Source organism: Anabrus simplex, chromosome 6 (assembly GCF_040414725.1).
Source record: "Anabrus simplex isolate iqAnaSimp1 chromosome 6, ASM4041472v1, whole genome shotgun sequence".
Lineage (NCBI taxonomy): Eukaryota > Metazoa > Arthropoda > Insecta > Orthoptera > Tettigoniidae > Anabrus > Anabrus simplex.
The window spans coordinates 247,647,313-247,666,316 of record NC_090270.1 but is presented as its reverse complement, the minus strand read 5'-3'; the positions used below and the strand labels follow the sequence as shown (position 1 = coordinate 247,666,316).

At 40.0% G+C, this 19,004-nt stretch overlaps 1 long non-coding RNA gene across 1 annotated transcript; it reads left to right on the top strand.

Annotated features, from left to right (window-relative positions):
* Positions 1 to 11,235: 11,235 nt before the first annotated feature.
* On the top strand, positions 11,236 to 18,498 carry LOC137501226 (uncharacterized). Its single transcript, XR_011018435.1, has 3 exons — positions 11,236 to 11,546; positions 11,638 to 11,735; positions 15,373 to 18,498. It is a non-coding gene; the product is annotated as an uncharacterized lncRNA (long non-coding RNA).
* The last annotated feature ends 506 nt before the right edge of the window (positions 18,499 to 19,004 follow it).

The window sequence follows — 19,004 nt, the reverse complement described above, 5'->3', positions numbered from 1 at the left end:
TACTGTAAAGGTCGAAATGCTCAGGATGCGATCAATATGCTTATAATAGACATCTTATTAGCTAAATCTCGAAAAGAACACACTATTGCTGTCTTCCTCGATATACGAGGTGCCTTTGATTCCGTCCCCCTGAATATGTTATGGGATGTGTTATCACAGAAAGGCATCCCAACCACTTTCATAACTCTTCTACGTCATCTGTTAACGTCTCGCACTCTAATCTTCAAACCTCCTCTCACTACGCCATCCTCTCGTCAAGCTACTGTCGGCGTCCCTCAAGGTGATATCTTCAGTGGAATACTGTTTGCTTTATATTTATCCGGCCTCGAGCAACTTGCCCTCCAATCTGCCCGAATTCTTATGTATGCCGACGACATAGTTCTCTACTTTTCCCATAAAGACGTAGATGTTGCTCGCAAATGCATAACACGACTGCTCATTCAAGTTCAGTCCTGGTTACACACTCATGCGTTCTCTTTATCACCCGATAAATACTCTGCAGTAATCTTCACTACCAAGCGGGTTTACAACTCCGAGCCTTTACTGTTCGATACTTATGAAATTCCCATACGTTCGCACCATAAATATCTTGGCATTATCCTTGACCGTAAATTACAATTTTCCCAACATATACACCACCTACGCAACTGTACTGCCACGTATATTAACCTCCTAAAAGCCATTACACGTCGTTCCTGGGGAGCTGATCCTCTTACAGCAAAATTAGTCTACTGCTCCACCATCCGTGCTCGTTTCGACTACTGTGCACATATAATTGATCTTGCATCACCATCTACCCTTCAGTCCCTCAACACAATTCAAAATCAAGCACTACGAGTTTGTTTTGGTGCGTTGTCTACCACACCTACTAATGCCTTATTAGTTGAAACTGGTGACCCTCCTCTTCTCCTTCGACGCAGATTTCTAGCATCTAAGTATCTCCTCAAACGACTTCTAGTGCTCTCCAATAACCTTCTACCCAAAATACAACTACTCGCTCAATCATTCTCAACACCTATCACACATCCTTGACGAGCCCCTGCCTTAATTTGGGCATTTGAGTCTGTTTCCCCTTTTAAATCTACTATTATTCGTAGTCATGTGCTACCATACTATTCTGTGGCATACGACGTGATTCAATATACTCCTACTATTATTCATTCTAAAGAATCTTCTTTTGCTATGCTCCCTTACCGGCTTTCATTTTTTCCTCTACATTCTAAAAAAGTTTGCATTTCATCCACTAATGCCTGTCCCAATTTTTATACTGATGGATCCAAAAATTCTTGTGGTGTCGACGCTGCTTTTTATTACGAACAAACTCAGTATGCTGAATTGTTTCACTTATCGTTCCACTTTTCTATTTTTTCGGCTGAACTCCTTGCCATACGACAAACATTACTGTACATCACACTTTCATCCATACAATCTGCTAATATATTCACTGACTCTCTCTCCGTGCTCCAAATACTAAAGTCTAACAAGTTTACGCTGAACTGGTATGTTTATAATGTCAAACACATCCTCTTCAATTTACACCAGTTAGGTGTCCAAATAACCCTCATTTGGATACCTGCACATAAGAACATACCAGGCAATGAACGAGCCGATCGCTTAGCGAAAAAGGCTTCCCTCTTATCTACAACCCCAGCTACATTTTCTGTTCCAGCCACAGATTTCATATCTCTCCTCAAATCACAACAACGACAAATATGGCAAAACACATGGACAACATCTACATGTCAGAAGGGCAAATTCTATCATAGTCTCCAACCCATACTACCTACTATTTTCTGGTATCAACACGCCACCTACACTCGTCGTCATATCATCAATATCATACGTGTTCGCTTTAATCATTCCCTTACACCTCTATATAAATTTCGATTTCGCTTACAACCACATCCCCTATGTCATTGTGGATCTGTAGATGCTGATATCAATCATCTCTTTTTTCAATGCCCATTGTACAACTCTCCTTGCCGATGCCTGTACTCCAGCTTAATACAATACAATTATCCACTCCCCTCGTCAATTGCATGTCTCGTATACAAGCCCTCTCCCACAATCATACGTATCTTAAATCAGTTCTTAGATCACTCTAATTTACAACTCTAACCCCACTTTCCCACAATACATTGACACTACTTACATATTTCATCATATTCTCATTTGCCTCCCGCCCTCCCTAACGCCTCCTCTTCAACCAAGACACATAGTTACCGTTTATTCACATCTCCCCCTCCACCGATCGCGTGTACATTTTCATTGATGTTCATATCCACACACTGCCGCCCCTCTTCATCCTTTGTTTACGATTTCACTGACACTTTGCGCTCTCTACATCCCCCATATACGTTGCTCAGATATTTCTTTCCATTTGTCCAAAGTCCTACACTCTCACATATATCCACCCCTCCGTCGTTCCACTGCCCTCTCCTGCTTATCCCTTATATGTTGGCCCGGTGTGTATGTTTTGTAGAAGTCGCTGAGACGGCCACTCTAGCGTGAAGATTAGTATACCTTGTGTCCCTGTGCTTTTCCTATATCTCCTAGTCTTGTATACGTATTTCCTCACTCTCAGTTGTCTGGGTGATACGTCTTTTCCTGAACTACTTCAAGTGCTTTGAACCCATTTTGTGAGTCCGCTGCATGGTCTACTTCCCTCAATCTTCAAGTACTCCGTACTCAGAAAACATTGTAAACTGCATTGGTGTACTACTTTATTGAAATTGTGTGCGCGTGTAGAACTATAGAGCGTTCCAACCTTAAATTGCAGTGCAGCAGTAATGGGATAATTCCGTCTCTTTCCTTCTCCCGTGTTTTGCGGGTAGCGCTGTCCTACTCTAATGCAGCGGGTTTGCCAAATATCCGTAAGTCAGAATGTTATCGTTTAAAATGGGTGAATATCGTGTTGTGTACAGAATTTCAAGGCGCATTTGATGCCGTTAACAAAAAAAATGTAAAAAAATAATTTAGTGTGAAAATGCCAATATAATGGAAAGTTTCGCCAAATGCAAAATCTTCATTGCATAGAACTTATCATGTCATAACTCCTATTTTATATTCATAATTTTCCTAATTTTTTCACTGCTGGTAAAGAAACATTTCAGCTCGATGTAGATAAGTTTATTTTTACATTTAAAAAATAACAAAATGCAGTTATATGCGTTTATTTTCAGTCATGTTCCGGGAATTTTATGTGCAGGCACGAAAAAGTCAGTCGCTGGCCAGCGCCTTTCCTATTGAATTTACATCGGGGGTCAAAGCGAGGCAAATGGTCTTCAGATATGGAAGTTATTTTTAAAACAATCCCGAAGTTCTTATCTTGCTTAGTTCTTAATTTGTGATAGGAAGAATATATCCTTGAATTTTGGTTTCGCGCGTGACTCGGCTGGCTGGCTGGCTGGCTGGCTGGCTGAAGTACGGTAATGATCTCCCAAATATGAGCTTTTAACATTTCCAGACAGTCGCATGCAGTGCAGTGCTCATTTCGTCAGTAGTATGTATAATAGTGATTAAATACATATCAGTGACATATATACAATTCTTGAGGGCAAGTGTATTTCGTTTGTGTGGTTCGTGAGTTCGTGCTCGTGCGTGGGGATCTAATTTCTAAGAAAAAGTGCAGAAGGATCATGGCGTGGTTAAAGCAAAGCAAACGGTCTTCGGATATGGAAATTATTTTAAAATCATACCTTAAGTCTTTATCTCGTTATCTCTTAATTTATGACAGGGAGAACGTCTCGTTTGTTTACGTTTCACGAGTGACTCGGCTGACTGAGCTGTTAAATATACTGACAGCCGTGTGCAGTGGTGTTCATTTAATCAGTATTGTAAGATTGATTATATAAAGATCAGTGATATATATATAATATTTAATGGCATGTGGCCTCCGAGGAGGCCGAGTGCAGGTCTTTCGAGTTGACGCCACATAGACGACCTGCGCGTCTATAAGAATGTGGCCCTACCTGTGATGAATTCTAATGCTGAAGACGGCACACACACCCAGCCCCCGAGCCATTGGAATTAACCAATGAAGGTTAAAATCCCCGACCCGGGCGAAAATCGAACCCGGGGCCCTCTGGACCAAAGGCCAGCACGTTAATCATTTAAGCCATGGGGCCGGACAAGATCAGTAATAAATGTATAGTTCTTGAGGACAAGTGGATTGTGTTTGTTGTGTTTGTGTAGTCTGTGTAGTTGTCAGTTTGTGCTCTTGCGGGGGGTTATTAGTTCGAAGAAAAAGTGCAGAAGGATGTACAATGGATCGTCAACTTAAAAAGAAACGTTCCGAAGGTAAACTCAGGGGAAAAGAAAGCAATATTATAATGAGTGTCCTGGATTATTTTTTAAAGACTATGACTATGAGCAGCGCAGTCAGTGAAACAGCTAAAGCTACAGGTTGTTCCGAAAGAACAATCTATGCTATAAGGAAGGAACACACACACATGATCCTTTGCGAACTCCCGCAAAAAAAGCAAAAAAAGAGAAGGACGGCAGAAAATGCAAGGAAAATGCGGGTAATGAACATGGTTTTGTTGATAATGTTGAACTAACATTTTTATGCCATAAAAACATAAGACAATTGGGCAAATTACGTGAACGAAGTAAAGAAAAATGAAAGAGATTTGTGGAAAGCAGACGAATTACAGGACGATGTCGACGATGAAATTTTTTTAATACGACTTTCTTCATCGTCCGTATCATCCTCAAGTTCATCTCCCGAAGCCGGTTCATCCAACGCGGGAACATCAGGCCTTGCAGAAAGGATAGAAGGTGTACGCCCAATGTCTGAGAGCAACGCCAGTGATTAAGGTACGTTGTATTTATTTTACCACCCTACAAATATTAATTTATGAATGAATGAAGTTAAAATTACAAAATTACAAACGAAAAATGTGGAACTGTGACGCTCTGTTTGAGTCACACTCGAGCGTGATCTTCACGAGTCGATTTCGCAACAGCGCGCTCCATCTACGCTGTACTGCAATTTAAGGTTGGAACGCTCTATAGTACAAATATAATACAGTATTGTGTCTGGGTGAAATAACGAGCCCAAACCAACTTCACGAACAGAACAGCAGTGGGGGAATGGCTATAGTAGAGGCGGGAAGCGGAAGACGTGCTGCTTGCTTTACATAAGTATCGGCTCGTTCATTTCCAAAAATTCCAGTATGCGCTGGCACCCAGACGAAAGTGAGGTAGACGTCTGAGTGATCGAGTGTATAAATAAGATGTTTTACGTTATATAGGTACCAATTGTATGTATGGGCTCTTTGGTTCACCGCCAACTTGATGCGTCGCTCCGTTGCCTACGAGATACACAAGGCCGGGAAATACGGCACACTAGACTCGTCCTCGAGATACTTCCGACAAGTGCCGCTAGAGTTCTCTTTACTGATCTGTCTCGCCCGCTCATTGCAACACGTTCGAAAAACTATAAAAATTCATTAAAACTAGTAATTTCAGAAGGCAGAAAACAGATATGAGATCAAAGATAGACCAAGAGCAATTGTTTGACTTTCTACAACGTATTTCTTACAAAATGCTTAAACGAAATAAGTAATTCACAAAAGAAGCAGAGAAATCTGATAGCGAGTTTGTCCCTTCTTACCGATTACTTTAATGGTGCCTCAGAGTATACGATAAGCGGATCGAGATTGCGTTCATAAATAACTTTGGGTGTAATCGCCCTTTCACCAATTATCAGTGATTCAATCTTTTCCTCCGCACATCTGATATTTTGACATTCGTATTGAAGCCGCTGTTTGGTGAGCGATGTTATGCCTGTTAAGCACATATTTAGCGTCGTTTCACCGTATTTCTCTTTTTTCCCGTAAAATTAAATTTATGTTCGCCTCTGTTGTGTAGTGGTTAGTGTGATTAGCTGTCACTCCCGGAGGTCCGGGTTCGATTCCCGGCCCTGCCACGAAATTTCAAAAGTGGTGCAAGGGCTGGAACGGGGTCCACTTAGCCTCGGGAGGTCAACTGAGTAGAGGTGGGCTCGATTCCCACCTCAGCCATCCTCGAAGTGGTTTTCCGTGGTTTCTCTCTTCTCCAGGCAAATGCCAGGATAGTACCTAACTTAAGGCCACGGCCGCTTTCTTCCCTCTTCCCTGCCTGTCCTTTCCAATCTTCGCATCCCTCCACAAGGCCCCTGTTCAGAATAGCAAGTGAGGCTGTCTGGGCGAGGTACTGGTCATCCTCCCCAGCTGTATCCCCCGACCCAAAATCTGGTGCTCCAGGACACTACCCTTGAGGCGGTAGAGGTGGGATCCCTCGCTGAGTCCGAGGGAAAAACCGACCCTGGAGGGTAAACGGATGAAGAAAGAAGAAGAAAATTAAATTCGTTCTAACAGGAATAAAGCTCCTAAGTGACCAATTTTACCATGTTTTTCAGTTTAGTTTGATTTTTGGTCCAGTTCAGATACCGTAAAACTTTTTTCTGATTTCGTTACCCGTATCCTACTTCTCAATTTACATATTATTTTCTGTAATCTGGTATTTAATTTTCTCATCCGTATATTTTTTAGATTTAACAGAGCTAGGTACTCGTAGACTTTCCTTGAAATAGAAACGAGACTTTTAAGCCCCATTTACAATGCAAACGTAACGTAACGTAAACTTAAAATTAACGTTAACTTAGAAGTTAGCGGCCATCTTATCTAATGGATCCATTCACAATGCGCCGACGTAAACTTAACTGCGAGTCCGTAAAATTAAGGGATTGCAAACTCCAAGCTCTTGCGGTTAATTTTACGTTAACTTTAAGAACCAGCCAATCAGAGCAGAGGTAAACATTGTGTGTTGTGCACGATATAATGACTTCTTTCGACGAAACACCTGTAATTCTCTTTCAAAATAATATTTGTGTATAGGCTATGTATGATAGAAGGAAAAAGAATTACAAATACGCTGTACCGAAAAATAATAGGTGGAAATTAATATCCTGTAGTAATGAAATCTGACAATAAATGGCGGGAGACAAGCTCGCAGCGCTGGCAAACGGACGAGAAACAATCCCTGTCATAAATAAAACAGTGTCCCTGTACATTTCTTAACATTATGACGGACTACTAGTTTACGAAAACGATATCATCCAAACAAATAGATCCAAACATCTCATCGGGGTGTGATAGATAGGGTCATAGATGTCAGTAAAGTAGACCTTACATTTCTTTTTATTACAAAAGCGGAAGCAAATCGTAAGAAATGCAAACAGTCAGGTTTCATCCGCATGTCCAAAACGAACTGATGAGGGTCATTTCTTACAGTAGATTACCGAAATCGCCCTGAGATAACCTTCTTTGATTCAAGGGATGAACCCATTTTCTGCACCGTTGTTTAGATCGCCTTTTCAGGTACCGTAGGCCTACACAGCTCCCAGGAGCAAAGCAATAGATGTTTGAAGTAATATGGATTCCGCTACCACGTTGTTTAATTCCATCGAGGTATTGAAATATAAAACTGCGTGATAGCCCAAAACCTGACTTCCGTACTAAATAACATGGCAGTGTTTTGATTGGCTGCTTTGTACTCTTTACGTTAATGTTACGTTCCTCCATTGTGAATACCACAAATTTTACGTTAATTTTACGGTTACGTTACGTCGTTAAGTTTACGGTTACGTTTGCATTGTGAATGGGGCCTTACTCCTTTTGCGATTGTGGCTGACGTATGAAGATATGGTATGTTTATCGTTATCCGAATCGGAACTTTTACTAAATTTTGATGGCAATACATTATTTTTGGGAGCTTGGCGCTTCCTGAGTTTGACATTTTCCTGTTTGTGAACAGGATACACAATGAAAACAGAAGGAAGTTTAATTAATGTGCTTAAATTGAAATCTGTTTTATGAGAAGAATTGCTAGGTACCTAAAGAGATCCTACTATATCACCTTGCGTAGAAATAGTTTACTTCCATTTCTCCCTTAAACCGCACTCGGAAGGGAAACTATGGAACGTAAATTTTCATGCTTTTTTAGTGTTATCCAAAATACAGAGAGGTACACAACAGTGCACCTTCTTCTCAACCTCACAGACACTCACCGACAAAAACAATATTCATAATAAATTGCACAAAATCAACACAACATCACAATTAATCCACATATCACAATATTAAAGTCCGCCAAAAAATGAACGGAAACCTGACATCTAGCGGCCAAACCGTGAACACGGTCGGGCCGCTTTGTCAGCGACAAATTAGTAGCTATGCCCCGGCCTTGTATATCTCGTAGGCAACGGTCGCTCTAGCTAGTTGTTCTTCTTCTTCTGGAATTGTGGGGTTGTACTCATTTGTTATCGTCCAGTCACAAAACCATATTAATAACTTCAGTACGGACACGTATAAATCATTCACAATGAACGTTTAAAGTGTAGTTGATAGAAGAAAACAACGTAGGACTCACACAAAACATGATTATCTCATACTAGATAGAGGTTAAGGTGATGTATATCCAACCAAAATTATGACAAATATTTTGCCGTAGAACAGTACGCACGAAGAGGCTGACAAAGGATTATAATACAATATGCGCATCGTCAAGAAACTGATTTATACTGTCAACCAGAGTCGGAGTAAGAGATGATAACAAACATGAAATACTTGAAGGGAAAGGGGATGTCCATGTTACGCAAAGAAAATAGGAAGCGTTGGCGGGAAACTTCAAAAGTAGGACATTGAAACAAGAGGTGATTATTGTCGGTATCAGACAGGCCACAAACACATGAAGTGGGAGGGAGAGAGATGAAGAGGACTTTTATATTGGAGAGTAAGAACATGATTAAAACGAAGGCGTATAATAGATGTGATATGGCGCCGAGAATACGTACCAAATAAAACCACGGTTTAGGAGGAATAACAGGTTGTAATTGATGGTTAAAACGTCCCTTTTCTCGTGACTATTCATTCCAATCGGACTCCCATTGTTGATACGATATGTCCCGCACTTCATGCATGAGATCAGAAGGAGGGATCGCTATAGAAAGCGGAGAAGATGGTGTTGATGCTCGTTTAACTGCCTGATCGGCAGTCTCATTCCTCTGTATGGCAGAGTGACTCGGAACCCAAACCAGAGTTACATAAACACCAGAACAAGTAAGGATGTATAAAAGATGCTTAACGCTATATAAGTACCAATTAGGGGAAGAACGAGGTGAGCATAGGGCATGCAAAATATTTTGTGCATCATACGCGTGTGACCGGACGGTAATGTGGGCTTGTCGAATAGCAAACAATTCGGCGGTGAAACAGAAAAGGCCGAAGGGAGGGAAAATTAAGAGAGAGTATACAGTTGAGGGATATAAAGCTGCTCCAACACCTTGGACTGATTTTTACATGTCACTATAAATACTTAATTCCCATGTGTAGAGGGAAAGTCGAATACGTTTAGATGCAAGAGAGGAAGGAGGAGTAGAGTGTGTTAGACAGGAAAATGATTCAGAAGAAGATATAATGACTTCAGGACAAAAGGATCGGCTGTCATAAGGGATAGAGTATAAGGGCAATGTGGGTAAACGGAGGAGCTCAATTTCTCTCGGGAGAAGAGAACAAAAGACGGTATATAAAGCAGGGATACGATTTCAACGGGGCGGTTAGGAAGAATAATAATAAGAAGAAGAAGAATGTAAAAGTCGTAGCTTAGGAATAAGCTGAGACCGGGTGACAGTAAAATATTTGAGGACATACTTAGCGGCTAGGGTCTGTCACCGAGTCTTTTAAACGCTGTTCACCGGCTTCTATTAATAAGGCGTTGGTTGGTGTAGATTTAAGTGCTCCTAAACAAACACGTGGTGCTCGGTATTGTATTGTATTTAAACGTGCCAGGGTAGTAGCAGAAGTGGTGTCTATAAAAAAGCGCAGTAATCTAGTAAGGATCGAATAGTTGCTCAGTAAAGGAGAATTGCTGTAACAGGGTCAGCGCCCCAACTTCGACGGGTGATCGTACGTAATATAGTAATAAAAGATCAGTTTTACGTTGAAGAGAATCAACATAAGGATTTCACGTTAATTTGTGGTCTAGTATGAGTCAAAGGTAGGGATCCTGATTAACAAAGGGAATGGTAAAACGATCAAGAAGAATAGGAGAACGGTTAGTTACTCGAAGATGGGTAAAAAGCATTGCAGCACATTTGGAAGGAGAGAGTGAGAAGCCATGTTCATGTAACCAGAAAGCAACCTCACGAAGGACACACTCCATTTTTCTCCTACACACATCAACACTATCATGTGATACGTATAAAACATAATCGTCGGCGTAAGCTAAAACTCGGGCATTCTTTGTAATTACACGTTCTAAATATCGCATATAAAGCACAAAGACGATACCGCTTAGTATGTCATCCTTTGGAACTCCATGCGAAACGTGTCTTGCTGGAAACGGTGGGGGTGGGGGGGTATGGGGATATGAAAGTGAGAGTACGAGAACTATATAGGCGTTCTAAGAGAGAAATAAAATCGAGGGAAAACTAAGGAAATCCAGGTAAGTCCATAATAGGCGTAAAGGAACGGTACCATACGCTCTTTGAATATCAAGAAAAACAGAAAAACAGAATATTGAGTGGATCTTGTGTGCTACCTCCTTTAAAAAAGACACACTGAAATTTAGGAAGGATTTGATGTTTCTCGAGAACCTACAGAAGTCGCTGTAGTAAAATTTTTGAAAAAGTTTCCGAATGCAGGACCTCAAAACAATGCCACGATAACTTAAAGGAGAAGATGGATCATTCCCAGGTTTAAGAATTGGGACTAAATGAAAGTCGTTCCTCTGTTTCGGCACCTGTAAGATGAGAGGATATTGTTAAAAAGAAAAAGTAAAACAAGATGACAGGAATGGGGTAAAAGACCGAGCATAGTGTGTAACAGCATTAAGTGTGTAGAACTTCCCCAGTAAACATTTTAGACTGGTATTTTTACCGTCGGAAATTAATATCAACCGACCTTGGCCATGAACATTATCGTACTACATTTAATGTGCAACATCTTGATATCTTCGTTTGTATTTGTTTAGCTTATTTTCTCGGTCTATGAGGTGCTGCGGTGCCGAGCCTTTAAACTTTCGAGACCGCCTCTGGCATCCTGTGTGCGCGCTGGCAGCAGTAGAGTACTTGAGTCTAGGGAATGTCGAAGGAGCAGCCATCATCGGCTTTGCTCGTGACTGCTCGAGAAACCTCGGCGTTTAGTACCGCCTACCTAGCTATTGCGCGCCACGTGTGGGGCAAGGAGAAGAAGAAGCTCTGTTTTGTTTGTTGTTGGTTGCAGCTTTTCGCGAAGCCAGTATTGCTTTTAAATCGTGCTGCTGTGTTCAGACTGTGTTAATAAACTTCTGCAGTATTTGGAGGTCCACTTCATGAAACAGTGAATTAGTTACGTGCATTAAGTGGTTTATTGCGCATTGTAGTGAACTTTTTGTGCTTGCACAATGGACAATTTCGTATGTAGTGAGTGTAATCAATTTGTTACTCCAGTAAGAAAAATGTGTTATAGGCCCTCCGTCAGTAGAATAAACTCTTTCTTCTGCTTTCCTCGAGGCAAACCAGTGTAAGTAAATTCCAATATTGTGAAATATTAGTGGCGGTGCAGAGATTGCACTCATAGGTTTGACTTTAATTTGGCTTTTTTTATGTTTTAGGTGTGATCAATGGAAGGGGCCTACCTACATACATACAAGATATGTTGAGATCACTTCCAATCCACAGATTTTAGGAATCCTCGGCACTTTAGTCAGGGGTAAGTCATGAATCAATCACTCAGTCTCTTAATCTGCATTTAGGGCAGTCGGCCAGGTGGAACATTCCCTATTGGTTTTTTTTCCTAGCCTTTTCTTAAATGATTGCAAAGAAATTGGAAATTTCTTGAACATCTCCCTTGGTAAGTTATTCCAATCACTAACTCCCCTTCCTATAAATGAGGAGGTGGAGGAGCGGGGGATATAGGTGTGTCAAGAACTTCCTTGCTGTCACCTATAGCTTCAACTGAGGAGGAATAAGTTGTAGGGCTATCTGTAGGAGGAGAAATTCCAATTCTTTTTTCGTGATCCTTCTCAAGCATTTTCAAATATACTAGAATTTGATAATATAATGGATTCTTATATTCTACAGCCTCATTAAGGTTATCATTTTTCTTTACAAGTTGGTCTAGATGAATGTACAGGTCTTCATATGTGTTCATTAAGCTGCCCTTTTTTAACTTTTTTATGATGGTCAGGTCTTGTTCTATGTTGGTAAATTTATGACCTGTGGCAAGAGCAAGGAAGAACGCATCATCAATATTACACCCGGCGCAAAACTGTGAAAGAATGACAGGAGTTACTATTCCAAAGGAAAGCAGGCTTAATAAGATTTGACAACTAGGAATTAGTTATATCTTCATCTACATTAATAATAAGAGCCGCACTGTGATATCAGGATTTCTTCATTTCGATAATTACTTATAAATTGTATAATTTTTAATTTATAAATTGATCTTTTTTCATGAATCATTAAGAAAAGAATATTTATTAGGACAATTTCTCTATGGAATATTGTACAAGTGTTTCCTTGACGACTGCTTTCTATTGTAGAAATAATTTATATATTTTCTCTTGAGTTATTTGTTTGTTTTAATCTTGTCAATCTTATGTTAATTTTAAGGACACTTCCTCTAAAGCATTACTTTGTCAATTTTATACATTTTTCATCTAAACTGTGTTATGTGGCTGAAGATGTTGATAATATACGAAACATGTACCACTTTTGACCATTAAAAATTGCCTTAAGCAATCATTGTATCGACTAGGTGGAAAATAAATACTTAATTGTGAATCTATTGAAGTGCGATACGGACCATGAAGCTGATTTTATGTAAAGCGGTTTCATTTGCGCTATCAGAGCAAATGTAAGTTTCTTCACGTCATCCTCCTTCAGTTTCCCATCTGGAGAGGTTTAAGGTATTATTGCTACCTTGATTGAAGTTAGTCTTTCCGAAAAGGACATGACCGTCTCTTCTTTCTGGTTTTTGGCGGGCGGTTTTGTAGCCGAACTTGATGGCATACTATCCCCTGGCCTCAGCCTTTTGGGCATTGTCGGAGGGATAGCCTCTCGCCGATCCCTGTTCCTTGGCTTCTTCTCCGTCCAAGTTCCAGTCGCTATTTTGGCCTCCTTCCTCGCTCCCTTCCTTTCCTTGTAATATGCACTGTTGCGAGGTGGTCTGTCGATATGAAATCTGTTGATTTTCGAGGCAGAAATCTTCAGTTCTGTTTCTATGGACGTTCTGCTTTGCTTGTAGTAGCAGTCTGCTCTACTGGAGCTTCTGTTGCCATTTCTTGTTTTGAATCAGCGACAGCCTGTCCAATTGGGACTTCTGTCTCCATTTCTTCATCTTGGGCTTGCTTCTGGATATGCTCTATTGGAGCTTCCATGGCTTCCCTTGATATCGAAATTTTTTAAATTGGCTCTTTTTAAGCAAACATATTTCAATCAATCATAGGTTTTTTGGCCCTTCTAGGGTCCTGAGCGTCGTTCTTACCATCCGTGGTGAGCCATACAGCCATACATTGTCCTCCCACAACTTAGGCTCTCCGTAGCAGAGACCACGCCCCTCAGTCGTCCATCCAGCGCTCCGCCCCTGGCCCGAACCTAGCCAGGTTTGTTCCCCCTTCAGTAGGCCTACTCACGTGGTTTCCACTTGGCATTATCATGACTGAGTTCGGGCCAGGCTACGTAGAGCAAAGTGATGTGTTGGTTCCAGCGCCCCGCAGTGAGCCTTCACCTCAGTCACCAGCCCCACTTCACCTGAACCACCGTATCACCCAGGTGGAGGAACCAAGGATGCCTCTCTAGCATGTGTGGGCGAGGCCTCCACTCCAAGCCTTGACTTGGGCTTGTAACAAAAGCCACCCATTCAGTCACTCTTTTTTTCTAGTCCAATTGCACTCATTTTTTCCAGTAGTCTCCCATGATCTACCCTATCAAATGCTTTACATAGGTCAATCGCAATAAAGTCCATTTGACCTCCTGAATCCAGGATATCTGCTATATCTTGTTGGAATCCTACAAGTTGAGCTTCAGTAGAATAACATTTCCTAAACTCAAACTGCCTTCTATGAAACCAGTTATTAATTTTGCAAACATGTCTAATATATTCAGAAAGAATGCTTTCCCAAAGCGTACATGCAATGCATGTCAAACTGACTGGCCTGTAATTTTATGCTTTATGAAGTTAAATAGTTCTTGTGTATAAAACTTAACTTCCCTTTATTGCTTGAAATAGAGAAAATGAATATTACATACATACATAGCTACAGGCAGTTAAGCCCTTCAGCGTTCAGTCTGCAAGCCTCTGTGAGTTAAATAATAATAATAATAACTTAGTATTTTATTGCAGTCAATGGTCATAAGATTAAATTACAGTTCATAAATCCTTTAAGTTACACTAGAAAAACATGAGCATAATTTGAACATGAATATTTTGCACATTACAGCATAGTATCTTGCAATTTATTATTATTATTATTATTATTATTATTATTATTATTATTATTATTATTATTATTATTATTATTATTATTATTATTATTATTATTATATAATAAAGGCACCAAACAACATTTCACTACTCACAACGGGGAGTAAATATTAGTTGCAGCAGAAACATGTCAGCAATTATTTTCTCTGAGGACAGATAAGTGTGCGATACCTATGACAAGCTCCACCGCATGGAGCACAGATACACTGAGGACTTGGCCCGTGGTAATTGAACGCTGAAAACTGCCTTCACTCTGTCATTCCGACAATATTTTGCTTTTCACTACCTTTAGAGAGGGTTGTTCCTAGGCATTTCCTTCCTGCTTTTACTGCTGCGTCACTGTATGCCACCCATTCTTTCTCTATTGTATGCCTGTATCCTGGACTCCGTTACTTCCATAGGTCCGAGGCTTACTTGAAATGTTCCAAGGTAGGTCGATTCTGTGAAGCAGGATGCTACCTTACTTATAGTCCTAGTGACGACCTCTCCCCTGACGGGTCCTAGCCACCTGAGCACAAAGCAGGCCATGACTTGGAATATGTTAGGGTATCTCGAGTCTGAGGACCATGTTATAGGCAACTCAGCCGTTGCCTGTGGTTTTCGAACTAGGCAGTGACTGCAGTAACCCACACCATGGACCACAAGAAATAATAATATAATAATAATACATCTTGGGCTGTTACACAACTACTATGAAATTGATTGGTATTTCATAACAGTTCATCATATTCTTGTAATTTATATGCTGTATTATTATAGCCTACCAGTTTTGCATTTCATAGTACTATAGCATGGGCTTATTCAAAAAGCAATGTGTATAATTAATATGAATATTAACTTTGTTTCAATAAACTTTTTTTAGGCTAAAACCCAATTCTGTGCCAACACAGAATCTTCCCAGCAGCAGCATGAAGGGCGCTTTGGGATCAAGAAAAAGAGGGAGTCCACACAAGAGGGAGAGAGAAGTAGAAGAAGAAGAAAAAATGGAACATCTCCACCAGTACTGCTCAGGTGCAGCCAACAATTGTACTGAAGTAGGGCCTATAACACATTTTTCTTAGTGGAGTAACAAATTTGCAGCAATTGCCTGTAGGCCAGTAGGCCTTGACAAGGAAGAAGAAGTTTTCTTATGGGACTTTTTTTGTGGAAAATAATAGTCACTGTGTTTCACACTTTATCCCCCTTGAAGTAGAAGGTGGTGTGCTGATCATCGCTTTTGTGCTATGGGCATGTATAGTTGGGATTATTGGTTGGAGCTGTTTCTCAATTATATCTACATGTTTTGGTGATTCTATTGTTGCGAGAATGCTTTCAAATTTTTCTCGAAGCTTGGCCTTGTGCTCTTCTATGTCCTCACTTAGCCTTCTTTTCATGGGATTATGCAATTCCTTCAGAATAATGTCCTTTTCTTCGTTTGAAGGTGCTTCCTGAATGACTAAATTTGTATCTGATTCTAAATAGTGTTCATTAGCACCACCAATATATTTAGCCGCTAGGTGTATATGTTTGCACATATTAAATTTAATGGAAGAGTCGTGGCATGTACAAACGTATGAATGAATGCAGGTATTGCACTCTGTACACTTCAGGTCACAGCCGCAATTCATTTCACCCGTTCTTCTGACCTCGTACAGTTCACTTTTCTTCGTGGATGGAACAGTCCATACATCCTCACTGCAAATAATTTCTCCTGGTTGTAACGATAATGAATTGGCATGCCTTAGTCTTATTTGTGAGAGTTTATTTGTGTTTGCCTTTATTCATGTAAATAAGGCGGTCATAAAGTTTATCTCTCACAAATCGCATGAGGATATGGATTGCGATGTCCAGTCTCTTAGGCTTCTTACCCTCCATGTATATGTGTTTAATTACTCCATGCATGCGCTCTAGATGCATGTTAGTGTTGAGGCCGGCATTGAGACGTTTACAATAAGCCCAGCTACTTGCAGAGTGTTCATAATTGGCCTCGAAATAAATACCAAAATCTCTTGTGTCAGGGTCACTTTTTAATTTATTTATTTCTTGATAGAGCATTCTCGAAAAAGCAGCCTCGTCTCTTTCCTCCAACAATACTCTGAGCTACTTGTACACCTCCACCTGTTTCTCTCGGCCTTTAACTTTAGAAAGGTTTTTCCTCCAAGCACGGTCAACATGCCACGAACAGAACAGGCGGAATTTGGCAGGCATCATTACGCATAGCCAGGCACTGTAAAATGTTTCTGCCATGTCTGACATGAACACTTTTGGCTGTAGTGTCACTTGCAGAGCCTCTTTAATAACTCTGTAAAACACTTCCATCACAAATGCATCCGTCCTATTTGATAGCATGAACGCGCATGGAAATCCTTGGAACTTGCCATCTACGACTAGGAGGGTAGTTAGTTCAAATTCGTACTTATTTAAACCATGTGTGCTGTCAATACAAGTGAACTTGTCGCCGTATCGTAGTAACGTTTCTTGCTGCGCCTCATGCATTATAATTAGAACGAAGTCCTCTGGTTTTAATTGAGGGTACAGCATAGAAGACATGTCTTGACCCTTGTAAAAGCGTACTATTCCTCCACGTTCGTCCATTTCACGAATCCATGCTTCGACACTCGTACAATCATTCTCATGCCGCACAGCTTCAGATTTTAAATTGTACTCTTGCTCAATGTTAAATAGATCTTTTCTGGTCAGAAAATGAATGCGTTCAATGTCAGTTTCACCAATAGAATCTCTAACCTCATCAAGGATTCTATCGAAAGGAATTTTCATCGCAATCTTCCTCGCTAAGTCATTTCTTTCCGACAGCGATAATCTCATGCGACCTAACTCTTCTTGGTGGCCTACATGAGTTGCACAAAATAAAACATGCACTTCTCCAGACTGAAAAGTAACATCAATATTTGCTGGACAATGACCACTTATCTTGTTGCTTCCAAGTACTTTCTGGTGACGCTCATGATTACCCCTTGAGTTAAAGGTCCCATCCCTGTGGCACCTGTATTTCATTTTAGAGGAACCATCTTTACATTCGTACTTGGAGCGACATACAACAAATTCACACACTTGCTAATTTTCTTTTTCACGTTTCCACTTAAGGAAATCCTCTTCATTCGCAAATTTTAAACTTTCCTTTGCGATACGAATCTCATGAAAATTAATAAAATGTGCCACCATATCGGATTTTGTAGCACATTCTTCTACACAAAGCGGACATTTTACTTGAGGTTGTTCACACTTCGCAGTCTTATGTTGTGAATTTTTATGTCGTTCTAAATTGTATTTTGTGTGAGAGGTAAAACTACACAAATCGCACGAAAATTTAGGATTTTTGTTAGTGTGCTTTGTTCTTACGTGATGATTTAAAGTTTTCCTATAATTGAAAAATTTATTACACTCACTACATACGAAATTGTCCATTGTGCAAGCATAAAAAGTTCACTGCAATGTGCAATAAAGCAGTTAATTCACATAACTAATTCACTCTTTCATGAAGTGGACCCCCAAAACACTGCAGAAGTCTATTAAAGCCGATTATGGCTGCTCCTAGACACAAGTCCGGTATGTTTATTTTGATGATGAGGATGATGCTTGTTGTTTAAAGAGGCGTCACATCGAAAGTCATTGGCCCTGTTTATATTGTGTATTTTAAGGAGTGCTCTTGCAGTTGGTATTTTGGGGTTCATGTTAATCAATTGCAGTGTCTGCTGTTCATTTAACAAGAACTGAGGATTTTTGAGTATTTATTTGAGATTCTTTTGGATGGTATTAGTGCGGTCTTTCTTGAGAATATTGAATTTATCATCTCTGAAAAAATGCTGTCTTCAGTTTTACCCACAATTACTGTACAGTAGTATTGCCTTTATGTAAGTTGTCCTTGATTTTTTGTTTTAGGTGGTTAAATTGTTTGTTAGCTACTGATTAGTTATAAATTTCCTGTTTTTTGTGAAAATGAAGAAATTTATGTTTATATATTATTTGATGAAAAATTTAAAATAAAATATATAAAACAAAAAATATTCTTCTTCTCCTCTTACTGCTTTTCCCATATATGTGGATTCGGGGGTGTGACATGTCTCGCTTCATGGCGCCAACTCTGTGGAGGGATGTAATCACCAGCCCTCAGATTTTAGGGAAAGACGTATTTTGTTCTTGAAGAAATGACTAAAAATGAAGTTGTATATACACGTTTCATGTATTTATTTAGAAACTGTACTACTATTGTGCTTAAAAATGTCTGAATTGACGTTAAAACCTATATAATTCTTATTTTTATCCCTAAATCGGTTAAAAATGCCTTTCAGTATATTTCGAGAAAATAAAATATTTGCTGGCTTATGTTCAGTCTTTACGAAAATTTTAAAATCGGGAAGCTATAAACCACTCTCTCCGAAATGCCTTAAGAACCTCCTGCAGTGAACACTCCCGTAGTTTGTCACAAGGCAGAAGATGACACAGTATCCGTTGACTTCTGGGGAAAAGAACTGCATTTCATTCTGTGAGAATATT